Source organism: Nerophis lumbriciformis, linkage group LG16, assembly GCF_033978685.3.
Source record: "Nerophis lumbriciformis linkage group LG16, RoL_Nlum_v2.1, whole genome shotgun sequence".
NCBI classification, from domain to species: Eukaryota; Metazoa; Chordata; class Actinopteri; order Syngnathiformes; family Syngnathidae; genus Nerophis; species Nerophis lumbriciformis.
Genome location: NC_084563.2, coordinates 36,731,892 through 36,747,509, shown reverse-complemented (window position 1 = coordinate 36,747,509; position 15,618 = coordinate 36,731,892). Strand labels below are relative to the sequence as shown.

At 38.4% G+C, this 15,618-nt stretch overlaps 1 protein-coding gene and 5 pseudogenes across 2 annotated transcripts in view; all 6 read left to right on the top strand.

Annotated features, from left to right (window-relative positions):
• The first annotated feature begins 4,357 nt into the window (after nt 1-4,357).
• On the top strand, nt 4,358-4,466 carry LOC133617456 (5S ribosomal RNA; annotated as a pseudogene).
• Nucleotides 4,467-5,105: 639 nt separating this feature from the next.
• The window catches only part of ctnnd1 (catenin (cadherin-associated protein), delta 1), a 120,397-nt gene continuing 109,884 nt past the window's right edge, over nt 5,106-15,618 (top strand). Inside the window, exon 1 of one of the 2 annotated variants that reach the window (XM_061977079.1) lies at nt 5,106-5,214. The gene's annotated coding sequence lies outside the window, so the exon portion shown is untranslated. The remainder of the gene's footprint in view (nt 5,215-15,618) is intronic. The other variant, XM_061977084.2, reaches the window with a different exon arrangement.
• On the top strand, nt 5,470-5,588 carry LOC133617454 (5S ribosomal RNA; annotated as a pseudogene).
• Nucleotides 5,834-5,942, top strand: LOC133617457 (5S ribosomal RNA; annotated as a pseudogene).
• Nucleotides 6,538-6,656, top strand: LOC133617452 (5S ribosomal RNA; annotated as a pseudogene).
• On the top strand, nt 7,394-7,512 carry LOC133617453 (5S ribosomal RNA; annotated as a pseudogene).

Below are 15,618 nucleotides of genomic sequence, written 5' to 3'. Positions count from 1 at the left end.
TCATATTGAGTAAAAAAACAACACATTTTTCACATAAAGTTCAATTTTCTAGTAAAACTCACAAGGACACAGTAATCCAGGCATTATTAGACTTTATTCGCATTGTCTCAGGATTCTAAGAACATTACTGTCAAATTGAGTAAAACACACATTTTTGTGTTTGCAAGCCTTAAAAAAAGCATATGTTTCGAGAAAAACCCACAAAGATGCATTATTTCAGGCATTATTAGCTATTTTGCATGTTTGGTTTCAGTAGTTATGTTTAAATAACTGTCATATTTAGTTTTACAGTTATACTGTCATATTGAGTGAAACCTAATTTTTATTTTCGCAACCCTTACAAAAACACCTGATTCTAGTAAAACTCACATTGATACATTATTACAGGCATTTTTAGCCATATTACATGTTTGGTTTTGGTGTTATGTTTATATAACTTTCATATTTAGTATGACAGTTATACTGTCAAATTGAGTAAAAAAAACTAATGTGTGTATTTGCAAACCTTACAATAGCTAATTTTTCTAGTAAAACTCACAAAAATACATTATTCCAGGCTTTTTTAGACATATTACATGTTTGGTTTTTGAGTCATGTTTATATAACTTTAATATTTAAAGTGATAGTTATACTGTCATATTGAGTTAAAAAATAATGTGTGTCTTTGCAAAACTTACAAAAGATAATTGTTCTAGTAAAACTCAGAAAGACACATTATTCCAGGCATTATTAGACATTTTGCAACTTTGGTTTAGTAGTTATGTTTAAATAATACAAAGTTGACAGTTATACTGTCATATTGAGTAAAAAACCCAATTTTGTATTTGCAAACATTACAGAAACACCTGAATATATTACAACTCACATAGATACATTATTTGAGGCATTTTTAGACATATTACATGTTTTGTTTTGGAGTTATGTTTATGTAACTTTCATATTTAGTATGACAGTTATACTGTCATATTGAGTAACAAAACTAATGTATGTATTTGCAAACCTTACCAAATATAAACATTTTTAGTAAAACTCACAAAGACACATTATTCAAGGCTTTATTAGAATTTTGCATGTTTGGTTTTAAAGTTATGTTTGAATACATTGTTATTCTTCTAAGAACATTACTGTCATATTGAGTAAAAAACGAATTGTTTTTAATTGCAAACCTTACAAAATCTTATGTTTCTTTATAACTCACAAAGATTCATTATTTCAGGCAATAATAGCCATTTTCCATGACTTATGTTTAAATAACTGTCATATTGAGTGTGACAGTTATACTGTTATATTGAGTAAAAACACATTGTTGTATTTGCAAACCTTACAAAAACACCTGATTCTCGTAAAACTTACATAAACTTTATTTCAGGATTTTTTTAGACATATTTCATGTTTAGTTTTGGAGTTATGTTCATATAACTTTCATATTTAGTATGACAGTTATACTGTCATATTGAGTAAAAAAAACTAATTTATGTCTTTGAAAACCTTACAAAATATATTTTTTTTAAGTAAAACTCAAAAAGACATTATTCCAGATCTTATTAGACATTTTGCATGTTTGCTTTTAAAGTTATGTTTGAATACATTTGTATTGCTTTTTTCAAATGATCTCAGGATTCAAAGAACATTACTGTCATATTGAGTAAAAAACGAAATTTTGTATTTGCAAATCTTACAAAATCTTATGTTTCTTCTAAAACTCACAAAGATACACTATGTCAGGCATTACTAGCCATTTTGCATGTATGGTTTAGGAGTTATGTTTAAATAACTGTCATATTGAGTGTGACAGTTCGACTGTCATATTGAGTAAAAAACGAAATGTTGTATTTGAAAACCTTAAATAATCTTATGTTTCTTATAAAACTCACAAAGATACATTATGTCAGGCATTACTAGCCATGTTGCATCTATGGTTGAGGACTTGTGTTTAGATAACTGTCATATTGAGTGTGACAGTTATACTGTCATAATGAGTAAAAAAAAAAACATTTTTGAATTTGCAAACCTTAGAGAAACACCTGAATCTATTTAAACTCAAATAGATACACTATTTCAGGCATGTTTATGAATATTTCATGTTTGGTTTTGGAGTTATGTTTATATAACTTTCATATATAGTATGACAGTAATACTGTCATGTTGAGTAGTCTTTTTTTCTAATAAAACTCACAAAGATACATTTATTCAGGCACTATTAGCCTTTTTGAATGTGTGGTTTAGGAGTTATGTTTAAATAACTGTCATAGTGAGTTAAAAACCTAAATTCTGTATTTACAAACCTTACAAAAATAACTGGTTCTAGTAAAACTCACAAAGATAAACTATGCCAGGTAATATTAGACATTTTGCATGTTTGGTTTAAGAGTTATGTTTTAATACATTTTTATAGCTTTTGTCGCGTTATCTCAGGATTCTATGCACATGAATGTTATATTGAGTAAAAAACTACTTTTTGTGTTTGCAAGCCATAAAAAAGCATATGTTTCGAGTAAAACTCACAAGGATGCATTATTTCAGGCATTATTAGCCATTTTTCATGTGTGGTTTAGGAGTTATGTTTAAATAACTGTCATATTGAGTGTGATAGTTACACTGTCATTACGAGTAAAACCTAATTTTTGTATTTGCAAACCTTACCAAAACATCTGATTCGAGTAAAACTCACATATATACAATATTACAGGCATTTGTAGACATATTGCATGTTTTGTTTTGGAGTTATGTTAATATAAATGTAGTATTTAGTATGACATTTATACTGTCATATTGAGTTAAAACAACAAACTTGTGTCTTTGCAAACCTTACAAAATATTTTTTTCGAGTAAAACTCACAAATACATTTCTTCAGGCATTATTAAACATTTTGCATGTGTGGTTTAGGAGTTATGTTTGAATGCATTTTTATTGTTTTTTTCACATTATCTCAGGATTCTAAGCACATTTGTAAAACTCACAAGGATGCATTATTTCCGGCATAAGCCATTTTTAGACAGATTGCATGTTTTGTTTTGGAGTTATGTTTTACTCAATATGACAGTTGTTTGTCATATTGAGTAAAAAAAACAACTTGTGTCTTTACAAACCTTACATAATATATATTTTCTAGTAAAATTCACAAAGATATTTCTTCAGGCATTATTAGACATTTTGCATGTTTGCTTTAGGAGTTATGTTTGTTATTGCTTTTTTCGCATTATATCAGGTTTCTAAGAATATTACTGCCATATTGAGTAAAACAACTACTTTTTTCGTTTGCAAGCCTTAAAAAAGTATATGTTTCGAGTAAAACTCACAAGGATGCATTTCAGGCATTTTTAGCCATTTTTTATGTGTCGTTTAGGAGTTGAGTGAATAACTGTCATAATGAGTGTGAAAGTTACACTGTCATGATGAGTAAAACCTAATTGTTGTATTTGCAAACCTTACAAAAACAACTGATTCTAGTAAAACTCACATAGATATAATATTACAGGCATTTTAAGACAGATTGCATGTTTGGTTTTGGAATTATGTTTATATAACTTTCATATATGGTATGACAGTTATATTGTCATATTGAGAAAAAAAAAACTTGTGTCTTTGCAAACCTTACAAAAGAGAATTTTCTAGTAAAACTCACAAAAATACATTTCTTCAGGCATTATTAGATATTTTGCATGTTTGCTTTAGGAGTTATGTTTGAATACATTTGTATGACAACATTCACACTCACATTCACACACTAGGGACCATTTAGTGTAGGGTGTCAAGTTTAAAAGTGTTTTTTGGACAGTACCTTCTCGGCTTACAGCCATACTACTCTGAGCACACCGGTTTCGTCAGATTTTCGGAAGCTAATCAGGTTTGGGCCTGGTAGTACTTGGATGGGAGACCGCCTGTAAATACCAGGTTCTGTAAGCTTTTGGTGAGGCTCCCAGCAGAGGGCGGCGTTTGTACTGTTTTGCTATTGTCCCAAGTGCTCTACATACTTGTCAATACAGCTCCATATTGCTGGTGGAAAGAAAAGGGCGCTGTCCACCCACCACATGTTTGTTTATTTACGAGTGTGTTAGGGATCGGGATCAAGTGTGAATGAGAGTGTGAATGTTGTCTGTCTATCTGTGTTGGCCCTGCGATGAGGTGGCGACTTGTCCAGGGTGTACTCCGCCTTCCGCCCGAATGCAACTGAGATAGGCTCCAGCGACCCCCCGCGACCCCAAAAGGGACAAGCGGTAGAAAATGGATGGATGGATGGATGGATGTTTGGGATCAATAGCACTATTTTCAGTATGGCCAGGAGGGCCATTTGCGCCGTAAAGTGCTTTGACAGAGTGTCAAGTTTAAAAGTGTGTGTATGAGGTGTATTTCTAGGCTTATGGCCATACTACCTTGAGCATGCCTGATCTCGGCTGTTAAGCAAGGTCGGACCTGGTTAGTACCTGGATGGAAGACTGCCTGGGAATACCAGGTGCTGTAAGCTTTTTGGTGAGGCGCCTTTTGTCCTGTTTTGCTATTGTCACAAGTGCTTTCCGTACTTGTCAATAAGATCCATATTGCTGGTGGAAAAAAAAGGGCGCTGTCCACCCACCACATGTTTGTTTATTTTTTAGTGTGTTTGGGATTTATAGCAAGATTTTCAGTATGGCCAAGAATGCCATTTGCGCCTCAGGGTTGGGCCTGGCTAGTACTTGGATGGGAGACAGCCTGGGAATACCAGGTACTGCTAGCTTTTAGTGAGGCTCCCAGCAGAGGGCAGTGTTTGTCCTGTTTTGCTTTTGTACTAGTACTTGTCAATACAGCTCCATATTGCTGGTGAAAAGAAAAGGGCACTCTCCTCCCACCACATGTTTGTTTAATTTTGAGTGTGTTTGGGATCGATAGCAAGATTTTCAGTATGGCCAAGAGTGCCATTTGCACCTGAAAGCGCTTGAAACAGGGTGTCAAGTTTAAAAGTGTGTTTTGGAGATAAAGTTCTTGGCTTTCAGCCATAATACCCTGAGCACGCCCGATCTTGTCAGATCTCGGAAGCTAAACAGGGTCTGGCCAAGAGTGCCATTTGCGCCTGAAAGCGCTTGAACAGGGTGTCAAGTTTAAAAGTGTGTTTTGGTTGGAGAGTTCTCGGTTTATGGCCATACTAGCCTGAGCACACCGGATCGTGTCCGAACTCGGAAGCCAAACAAGGTCGAGCCTGGCTAGTACTTGGAAGGGAGACTGCCTGGGAATACCAGGTACTGTCAGCTTTTGGTGAGGCGAGGTTTGTCCTGTTTTGCTATTGGCACGGGTGCTATACGTACTTGTCAATACAGCTCCTTATTGCTGGTGGGAAGAAAAGGGCGCTGTCAACCCACCACATATTTGTTTATTTTCGAGTGTGTTTGGGATCGATAGCAAGATTTTTAGTATGGCCAAGACTGCCATTTGCGCCTGAAAGAGATTGAACACGGTGGCAAGTTTAAAAGTGTGTTTTGGAGTGGTAGTCCTTGGCTTATGGCCATACTCCCCTGAGCACGCCCGATCACGTCATATCTTGGAAGCTAAGCAGGGTCGGGCCTGGTTAGTACTTGGATGGAAGACAGCCTGGGAATCCCAGGTGCTTTAAGGCTTTTGGTGAGGCGCCTTTTGTCCTGTTTTGCGATTGTCACAAGTGCTTTCCGTACTTGTCAATACAGCTCCATGTTGCTGGTGGAAAGAAAAGGGTGCTGTCCACCCACCACATATTTGTTTATTTTTTGAGTGTGTCTGGGATCGATAGCAAGATTTTCAGTATGGCCAAGAGTGCCATTTGCGCCTGAAAGCGCTTGAACAGGGTGTCAAGTTTAATAGTGTGGATAAGAGGGGCACTTCTCAGCTTACGGCCATACTCCCCTGAGCACGTCCGATCGAGGAAGCTAAGCAGGGTCAGGCCTGGTTAGCACTTGGATGGGAGACCGCTTGGGAATACCAGGTGCTGTAAGCTTTTGGTGAGGCGACGTTTGTCCTGTTTTGATATTGGCACAGGTGCTATACGTACTTGTCAATATAGATCCATATTGCTGGTGGAAAGAAAAGGGTGCTGTCCACCCACCACATGTTTTTTTATTTTCGAGTGTGTTTGGGATCGATAGTGATATTTTCAGTATGGCCAGGAGTGCCTTTTGCACCTTAAAGCGCTTCGACAGTGTGTCAAGTTTAAAAGTGTGTTTTTCAGGGATAGTTCTCGTTTTACGGCCATACTACTTTGAGCAAGCCCGATCTCGTCAGATCAGCAAGGTGGTTTCTGGTTAGTATTTGGACGGGAGACTGCCTAAGAATACCAGGTGCTGAAAGCTTTTGGTGAGGCGCCATTTGTCCTGTTTTGCTATTGTCACAAGTGCTATACGTACTTGTCAGTACAGCTCCATATTGCTTGTGGAAAGAAAAGGACGCTGTCCACCCACCACATGTTTGTTTATTTTTGAGTGTGTTTGGGATCGATAGCAAGATTTTCAGTATGGCCAAGAGTGCCATTTGCGCCTGAAAGCGCTTGAACAGGGTGTCAAGTTTAAAAGTGTGTTTTGGAGGGGCTCTTCTCGTTTTACGGCCATACTACCCTGAGCATGCCAGATCTCATCAGACCTTGGAAGCTAAGCAAGGTCGGGCCTGGTTAGTACTTGGATTAGAGACAGCCTGGGAATACCAGGTGCTGTAAACTTTTTGGTGAGGCGTCTTTTGTCCTGTTTTGCTATTGTCAAAAGTGCTTTCTGTACTTGTCAATATTCCTGGTGGAAAGAAAAGGACCCTGTCCACCCACCACATGTTTGTTTATTTTCGAGTGTGTTTGGAATCAATAGCAGTATTTTCAGTATGGCCAGGAGTGCCATTTGTGCCGTAAAGCGCTTCGACAGGGTGTCAAGTTTAAAAGTGTGTTTTTGAGGTACATTTCTCAGCTTACGTCCATACTTCCTGAGCACCCCTGATCTCGTCTGATTTCAGAAGCTAAGCAGTGTCTGGTGTCAGCGTCTTGCTAATATTTGGATGGGAGACCGCCTGGGAATACCATCCTGTAAGCTTTTGGTGAGGGGCAGTTTCTGGCCATACTACCCTGAGCATACCTGATCTTGGAAGCTAAGCAGGGTTGGGCCTGGTTAGTACTTGGTTGGGAGACATCCTGGGTATACCAGGTGCAGTAAGCTTTTAGTGAGGCTCCAGCAAAGGGCTGCGTTTGTTCTCTTTTGCTATTGTCTTAAGTGCTATACGTACTTGTCAATACACCTCCATAATACTGGTGGAAAGAATAGGGCACTGTCTACCAACCACATTTTTGTTTATTTTCGAGTGTGTTTGAGATTGATAGCAATATTTTCAGTATGGCCAGGAGTGGCATTTGCACCTTAAAGCGCTTCGACATGTTGTCAAGTTTAAAAGTGTGTTTTTGAGGGATAGTTCCGGGCTTATGGCCATACTACCCTGAGCAGGCCTGATCTCGTCAGATCCCGGAAGCTAAGCAAGGTGGTTTCTGGTTAGTACTTGGATGGGAGACCGCCTGGGAATACCAGGTGCTGTAAGCTTTTGGTGAGGCGCCGTTTGTCCTGTTTTGCTATTGTCCCAAGTGCTTTGCGTACTTGTCAATACAGCTCCATATTGCTGGTGGAAAGAAAAGGGCGCTGACCACCCACCACTTGTTTGTTTACTTTTGAGTGTGTTTGGGATCGATAGCAGGATTTTCAGTATGGCCAAGAGTGCCATTTGCGCTTGAAACATACTTGCCAATTTGAGACCTCCGATTTCGGGAGGTAGTCGGGGGCGTGGTTAAGAGGGGAGGAGTGTATTTACAGCTAGAATTCACCAAGTCAAGTATTTCATATATATATATATAAGAATTACTTGTCAATACAGTCAAGTATTTCATATATATATATATATATATATATATATATATATATATATATATATATATATATATAACCATGCTGAACACCCTCTCTGATGATGCATTGCTGTGTGGCACGCACAAAAGTGCTTTCATCAAATGCACTAGAGTCTGGAATCTTCCATCTCTCCCTAGCATGGCCCAAAACCGGTCAATCCTTGCTTCCTGAGGAAGATCTTCACTGCCAAGCACTTGGTAGTCCACTACTTCTTCCCGGAGGCTATCCAGGTCCAATCGCGGCTGCGGCTTGGAACTTACAAGCGTATTTCTTCATCTTACTCGTCGTCGGCGTCGCCATGGCTGTATCTTCCTCATTCTTCTGCTTCGTCTCCTTGTTGTGTGCGCAGTTGTGCACTGCACTCTCTAAAAACCGTAGAGTTATTGTCACATATGCATGTACAGTAGATGGCAGTATTGCCCTCTTTAAGAGTGTCACAACATTGCTGTTTACGGCAGACAAACTGCTTTACGGTAGACGAAAACGTGACTGCTGTTGTTGTGTGTTGTTACCGCACTGGGAGGACGTTAATGAAACTGCCTAACAATAAACCCACATAAGAAACCAAAAACTCGCCCTCGATCATTCTACAGTTATTATGTGATTGGGCAGGCACGCTGTTTATATTGTGGGAAAGCGGACGTGAAAACAGGCTGTCCTCACTCAGGTCCGCATGGAGCTGAAGGGGGCGTGGCCTCCAGCTCCGCCTGAATTTCGGGAGATTTTCGGGAGAATATTTGTCCCGGGAGGTTTTCGGGAGAGACGCTGAATTTCGGGTGTCTCCCGGAAAATCCGGGAGGGTTGGCAAGTATGGCCTGAAAGCACTTCAGTGCTTACACTGGAGAAAAATAACTTCAAGGAACTGTTCTGTCGAATCGAGCTGCTTTGTCAAAAAGAGCGACTCAACGCTTTTGCGTAGGCGCATCGGCGCTCATGTTTTTTTTTCTGGACAATTTCAAATTAAAAATTATCCACTTGTGTAGACTTACCTTGTGTAGACTTTGTCACTTGCGCTACTAGTCATTATTTAAACTATGTTTTTGTTACGTTTCGGTCGCAGCTTGCGGGAGTTCGTTCTCCCGAAATGCAGACGGGCCACTCCGGACATGGCATGCAGGTTGGAACATTATTTATTCCACAAAATATCAAAGTAGTACGAAAAAACAGAAAACAAGTCGCACTCGAAGCTAATGCTACTATTAGCATGGACTATGGACAAGAAATAAACACGTAACTTTGGCATGAAACAAACAACTTACGTAGCAGGGTTGCATGAAGCAAATAAAACTCACGTGGACACGGCATGAAGTGAACAAACAGCATAAACTATGGCATTGCATGAAACAATGACGCCAGGCCGACTGACCGGCAATGGCAGGCTTAAATAATGCCTCTGATTAGTGTTCGGGCAGCAGGTGAACGGCCGAACACTAATCAGAGACAGGTGAACATAATTAGCAACCATGGCAACCAAAACAAACTCAGGGAGGTGCACAAACAGGAACTAAAGGAGTCCAAAACTAACAGAACATAACTTAACAAAACATGATCTAGACCACAGATCATGACATATTTTAATCATTGTGTTTCCTGACCGGTAAGCATGTATACACTCGCAGAATGAGGAAGTTCACATTGTATATTAACGCAGGGGTCCCCAACCTTTTTTGCACCAGGGGCCATTATAGGCATTATTTTTACGGACCGGCCTTCCACGTGTGGCAGATCAATATAGCAAATAAGTGCATGAAAAATGTATACATTTCTGTGGATTTCTATTTCCATTCTAAAACGTATGTATTCATATTTTGTGCAATATTTCATTCGTAGATACATAGTTAGGTCTTTTGGTCCAATTTTCCATGTGTAAATACATCTGTTATTGCTAACTACTTGTGTAATAGGACTATGTGCAATAATACCAGGACTTTAACTTACTAGGCAAAAGGAAATGTGTATATTCTTCCTTCTGCGCAATTATTAAATGCAACAATTTAGCAGTTCTCCACTGCCTTATGCACTTGAACTACTATGTTCACTTTGTTCCTGATCTGCCCTGATCCTAGGTCATCAAACTGTAACAAATATAGCAAATGGCGACTTCCTAACAGGAGTTTTATAATGTTATGTAATTTTTATTTATTATGATACATCGACGAACAAGCTTATCGGTGGGGCTGGCGAAAGATTTTTAGGAGAAAATGCGGTCGGTTATAAATTATTTAATGTCTCTGTACGGCCTGGTGGCAAATGCGTCACGGGCTGGTGCCGGTCTCCGGACCGGTGGTTGGGGTCCCCTGTATTAACGGACAGTAAGCCAAACATGTAGACAATTACAGCGTAAGGAAGTTCACATCGGTGCAAATAACAGTAGCCGACATTTTGTTTTCATCGCTGTTGTTTAAACAGGAATGGCAACTGGTAGCTTTTTTTGACAGAGCAGCTCGATTCGACCGAACATGGGTATGATGTCAAAACAAAACTTCACCTGCTGTATAAGTGGAGGAAATGGGGGGGGATCCAAGATGGCGCCGTGAACGGTCTTACTTGCGGGAGCAGCATCTAAAAAAAGAATATAATCCTGCGAAAACGGCTCGTATATGATTGAAAAGAGACTTAATACTCCGGCTTCCTCCCACCTCCAAAGACATGCACCTGGGGATAAGTTGATTGGCAACACTAAATTGGCCCTAGTGTGTGGATGTGAGTGTGAATGTTGTCTGTCTATCTGCGTTGGCCCTGCGATGAGGTGGCGACTTGTCCAGGGTGTACCCCGCCTTCCGCCCGATTGTAGCTGAGATAGGCTCCAGCGCCCCCCGCGACCCCAAAAGGGAATAAGCGGTAGAAAATGGATGGATGGATAGTTTCCCTATAGTATTTAGTTCATTTTGTATTTAATTTGGCTAGACTTTAACGACTGCTCCTTTGAACTATGTCAACGTCTTCTGGCTTAAAAAGAAAAGGTGTGCCCAGGAAAATGGCGGATAACACAACAACCGGAGCTTCAAACCTTCTATTTGACAACTGCCATGACTATATCATCAATGGGGACAGCATGAAAATACATCCCATGAATGAAAACATTTTTCCTTCCCTGCCAGTAACACCGGAGAAGCCTCCCGCCAAGAAAGGTAAAGATGAAATGGGCAATAGCGACATTGTTGCTACGCTATCCGCTCAGACGAGCTGAACGCCCGCTCAGATGAGCTGAACGTCCACTCAGAAGAGCTGAAGAAGTTGATCCAGGCCAATGCCATTCAAATTGCTGGCGGAAATGCTAAAGTGGAACAAGTTTGCAAACAAGTAAGCGAGATTATGGGGAGAGTTTCTGGGCTGGAACTGGCTGTGGAGGGGCACAAGAAGCTAATCAATGTACTTCAAAAACGCATCACCGAGATGGAGAGATATTCAAGACGATGGAACCTGAGACGACATGGTGTGGCCGAGCGTGTGGAGGACAGAGATGTACGTGAAGAGGTTATCCGAGTTTGCCAGGCTCTGCTGCCGTCTGATGCTGAACGGCTCCCGAATGTTATCGACACCGTGCATCGCGTTGGAGTGAAGAAGCCGAAAGGTAAAAGGTGTGTTTTGCTGCAGTTTTCCTCCAGGGTGCACAGAGCTGCAGTCTGGGCCGCTGCAAAGAATTCCTCTTACCTCCGAATCCTCGCCGAGGATCTCTGTAAGTCGACATGGCCACTGGTGGATGAAGCTCGCAAGACAGGGAACATTTACTACTTTATAGGCGGTCGGGCATTTATCGAGAATAAAGAAATCCCTCTTCCAGTCTGAAGATACACCTTTCAGACATTAACTTACTCTTGTCTTTATTTTGTTAAAAGAGGTGGATAGAGTGTTGGTTGGAGTTACAACTTACGCACAGCCAGTTTTTGTCCCTTTTCTGAATATTAATATGATGTTGTTCCCGCAGCGTCTAGTTCAGGGGTGCTCACACTTTTTCTGCAGGCGAGCTACTTTTCAATTGATCAAGTCGTGGGGATCTACCTCATTCATATATATAATTTATATTTACTTATTTATGAAATATATGTTTTTGTTAACAAGTTAGAGGTGTTTAATGATAATGCAAGCATGTTTAACACATATAGTTAATATTGTTAATAAATTAAAGGTGTTTAATGATAATACAAGTATGTTTAATACATATAGTTAATATTGTTAACAAGTAAAGGGTGTTTAAAGATAATGAAAGCATGTTTAACTCATATAGTTAATATTGTTAAAAAATTAAAGGTGTTTAATGATAATACAAGCATGTTAAATACATATAGTTAATATTGTTAACAAGTTAAAGGTGTTTAATGATAATACAAGCATGTTTAACACATAGTTACTATTGTTAAAAAATTAAAGGTGTTTAATGATAATACAAGAATGTTTAATACATATAGTTAATATTGTTAACAAGTTAAAGGTGTTTAAAGATAATACAAGCATGTTTAACACATATAGTTAATATTGTTAATAAGTTAAAGGTGTTTAAAGATAATACAAGCATGTTTAACACATATAGATTCCTTTCTTTCATGAAGACAAGAATATAAGTTGGTGTATTACCTGATTCTGATGACTTGCATTGATAGGAATCAGACAGTGGTGCTGATAAAGTCCGCATTTTCGAATGGAGGAGAAAAAAAGTCCTCCTTTCTGTCCAATACCACATGAAAGTGGTTGGTTTTTGGCATCTTATTTGTCCAGCTTCCGTACTCCTTTGTATACACTTTACAAGAAATACATTGTCGGCAAACTCCGTAGCTTGCTAGCTTGTGCACGCCAGCTTTCTGAGACTCCTATTTTGTTAGCGCAACTGTGCAACTGTGCAGTCGGTCTTTGGAGTTTTGACGACAGGTACGGCGCCAGAGTATGTTGAAATAAAGTGTTTCTCGCCTTCCAGTCGGTAATTTTAATGAGCTGGCAGCAGCCAGTGTCATCTCAGAAGACCCTCGGGTGCCGTGAATGTCAATCAAGTGACGAAAATGACGTCATTGTGAAGATTTATGATCGCTCATTTTTAGGACTATTTTTTTAATGCCTGGCTGGTGATCGACTGACACACCCTCCGAGATCGACCGGTAGCTCGCGATCGACGTAATGAGCACCCCTGCCCTAGGGTAAACTGGGTGTAACACACGGCACACTGACAAAGCTTAACCTATTGTGACTATAACAATCTACAAGGTTAATGTAGGTTGCTTCTCTTTCTCCCCCTCCATTTTTCTGCATTCTTTCGTATCTCAAGTTATCATTACGTATATGTATTGTTGCATTTAAACAACTGTATTGTTGATAATAAAGGTAAATTATTGGTATTGTTCATTATCAATAGCGCTATTTCTATTGGTATTTGTATTGATCCATTTGTAGTGTAATAATGCTCATTGTCATTTCTGTATTATTTTTTATTTTTCGCTAACTGCTTATTTGCTATTTCTTTTACCATCATATTTGTACATGTCGTATTTGCTGATGTTGCTCTATTGTTGTTGTTGTTGTTATTTGCTGTTGTTGTTTTTGTCTCTCTGTCTAATCCCCCTCTAATCCCCACAATTTCCCCCTCTGTCTTCTTTTTTTTCTCTTTCTATCCCCTCCTGCTCCGGCCCGGCTGCACTAAATGATAATATAAATACATTTAATAAAGTCAAATACAAATAAGGCAACAAGAGAAGTATCCTACACTTCTCTTTTGTAAAGTAAATCTGAACAGCCGAAATGGGCATCTACATCAACTATATGATTTGCCTGAGAAGCTGGACAGGACACCAAAAAAAAAAAAAAAAAAAAAAAAAAAAAAATTTTTTTTTTTTTTTTAAATAATGTAATGCGATCTACCAATACTACCTTTGCGATCGACTGGTAGATCGCGATCGACGTATTGAGCACCCCTGGTCTAGTTGCTTTGTTTCTAACTCAAAGCATTTTCTAATTCTAATTCATTTTTGTTTAAACTTGTCCTTATCTATAGTTTCTCTCAACGCCAGGGGGTTAAGGCAGAACTTCAAGCGCAAAGCTTTATTTTTATTTCTTAAAGAATGTAAAACAGATTTATGTTTTTTACAGGAAACACACAGTATGAATGATGATGTAAAGTTTTGGAGATCTCAATGGGGTAATTAAATATATTGCTCTCATGCATCACAGCGTTCTGGTGGAGTTGGCACACTCAAAAACAATATTACAGGAGTCGTATTGCATCATAGTGACTGTGATAAAAATGGCCATTATATTTGTCAGGTTTTTGAGATTCAGAAAACTAACTTTATAGTTGCTAACATTTATGGATATAACTCGGTGCCTGACAATACTATTTTATCTAATGAAGTGTAAAATAAAATTATACACTGGCTTGCCAAATTTCCAAATGCTTATATACTTGTAGGAGGTGACTTCAATACTGTCATTGACAATTCACTTGATAGATGGCCACCATGCTCTCAAAATAGTGTCAGCTTAATCTAAAGTTACTAATGCAAAAGCTTGATTTAATTGATACCTGGAGATATACAAATCCTGATAAGACATCCTTTACCTGGTCTAATAAGTTAGGCTCAAGAAAATATAGAATAGACATGTGGTTAATTTCTAAATCACTGCAAAACAATGTTAGTGTTCAAATTCTCTCCACTCATTTGACTGATCATAGGGCTATACAGAGTCACATCTCTCTACATCCCTCTCACAATTGTTCAAAAAGCTCATACTGGAAACTCAATAGTTCGGTTTTATGTCATGAAGCAGTTAAAATGAAGATTAAAGATCTAATACAATTTTTTTTTAATAAAGCCAAAACCCAAAACAATTAATGTAGTAATTGGAAACTCCAAATATGAGGTAAGTAAATTTATTACAAAATATTGCAGTAATCAACCAATAATCAATCAGTAATCAATCAATAAGCGTTCTGAGGAAGAAAATGTGATTTTCATCATTACTGCATTATCCTCTATATGTCCAGATAATATGTCAGCAGAAGAAATTGAAAGTCTGTTAGAAAGCCAAAATAAATTAGACAAAATGTATCAATCGAAAGCAGAAGGAGCCTTTGTAAGATCTAGAAAACAATGGCTGGAGGAAGATAAACAAAATTCTGCGTATTTCTTTCGTTTAGAAAAATCGCAAGCTCAAAACAACACCATTGATCAACTGAAAATAAACGATTTGGTTGGCAATGATGCAAAACAGATTGCAAATTATTGTTCTCAATTTTACAAAAAATTATACAACAGTCAATACTGTGAAAGTGATGCTGTTTCGTTTATGGATGCCTTAACTGAAACTAAATTAATCAGCACAGCTGACCAAGTATTCTGTGACCGTCCAATCTGTCTCAAGGAAGTAGTGGAATCAATTAATAGTTTAAAAAATAACAAATCTCCTGGAGTGGATGGTATTACATCTGAATTCTATAAATTATTTTCAGAAGAGCTAGCTCCCTTCTTACTAGAAGTGTTTTGTGAAAGTATTGATACAGGTGCCCTTTTTCCAACTTTAACACAGGGCCTCCTTATCCTTACACCCAAACCAAACAAAGATTTACTAATCATTGATAATTGGCGTCTATAGCCTTCTAAACAATGACTATAAGATTGTAGCTATTATTTTTGCTAAACGTTTAAAATTGGTTCTGGATGACATAATTGATGAGACACAGTCAGGATTTATGAGAGGGAGACACATATCGAATAATATCAGCCTTGTACTTAACATACTGGATTACCCAGAGGTCATTAA